The sequence below is a fragment of the Galeopterus variegatus genome, unplaced genomic scaffold (assembly GCF_000696425.1).
Source record: "Galeopterus variegatus unplaced genomic scaffold, G_variegatus-3.0.2 Scaffold3430, whole genome shotgun sequence".
Lineage (NCBI taxonomy): Eukaryota > Metazoa > Chordata > Mammalia > Dermoptera > Cynocephalidae > Galeopterus > Galeopterus variegatus.
This window is the reverse complement of record NW_007729541.1, coordinates 201,979-203,073: the sequence shown is the minus strand read 5'-3', so window position 1 is coordinate 203,073 and position 1,095 is coordinate 201,979. Positions and strand designations below refer to the sequence as shown.

General features: G+C 43.8%; 1 pseudogene; it reads right to left on the bottom strand.

The window, feature by feature from the left end:
* LOC103600731 overlaps positions 1 to 593 on the bottom strand; it is a 4,995-nt pseudogene extending 4,402 nt beyond the window's left edge.
* Between the last annotated feature and the right edge of the window lie 502 nt (positions 594 to 1,095).

The following is a 1,095-nucleotide window of genomic DNA, read 5'->3' as shown; positions in this document are numbered from 1 at the left end:
ACTCTGGTATCACAGGGCACACTTCTCAGGGTCGTGCTGTCTCCTGGCACGGCCGCTCCAGACCCGTCGCCATCTTAAAACCCCCAAGTGACCATCTCCAATACCTCCCGCACCCCCTCCTTGGTCTTGGCTGAGCACTCAAGGCAGCCAAAGGTACTGATCTGGTTCGCCACATCCCGGCCTTCCTCAGATTGCACAGACTCCTGCTTCGTCTTGGCCAGCTCTCTCCTGCTATGCTCATCTTGCCTCAGGTCCTTCTTGTTCCCCACTAGGATAATGGGCACGTTGGGGCAGAAGTGCTTCACCTCCAGGGTCCACTTCTCCGCAATGTTTTCCAGGCTCTCAGGGCTGTCAGTGGAGAAGCACAGCAGAGTGATGTGGGTAGGAGAAAGCAGCTCCACCTGCTTGCCGTCCACCTCGATGTCTGCCATACAATCCTCAAAGACAGAAGGGACGTAGACCTGTGGAAACTGATTCTTGCTGAAAACAACGAGGAGGCAGATTTTCCCACAGGCACCGTACCCCACAATCACCAGCTTCTTTCGGGTTGCAGCCTCACCTGGGACGTGTGCTCTGCCATCTCCAGCTGACATTAGTAATGTGTAAACGCTCCTTTTTTTCTTAGTTAACCTGGCTAGAGGCTTATCAATTTTATTTATCTTTTCAAAGAACCAACTTTTTGTCTTTATTGATTTCTTATTTTCAATTTCATTGATTTCTGCTCTAATTTTTATGATTTCTTTTCATCTGCTTACTTTGGATTTAATTTGTTCTTTTTTTAGCTCCTTATGGTTGAAGCTTAGATTATTAATTTTATCTTTCTGTTGTTGTTTGTTTTGGGCAGCTGGCCTATATGGGGATCCAAACCCTTGCCTTCGTGTTATAACACTATGTTCAGACCAATTGAACTAACCAGCCAGCCTAGATCCTTCTTTTTTAATGTTTGTATTAAATACTATAAATTTTCCTCTAAGTATTGGTTTTGCTGCATTTCAAAAATTTTGATAAGTTGTGTTTTCATTTACATTTATTTCAAAATATTTTAAAATTCTCGAGATTTCTTCTTTGACCCATGTGTTATTTAGAAGTACTCTG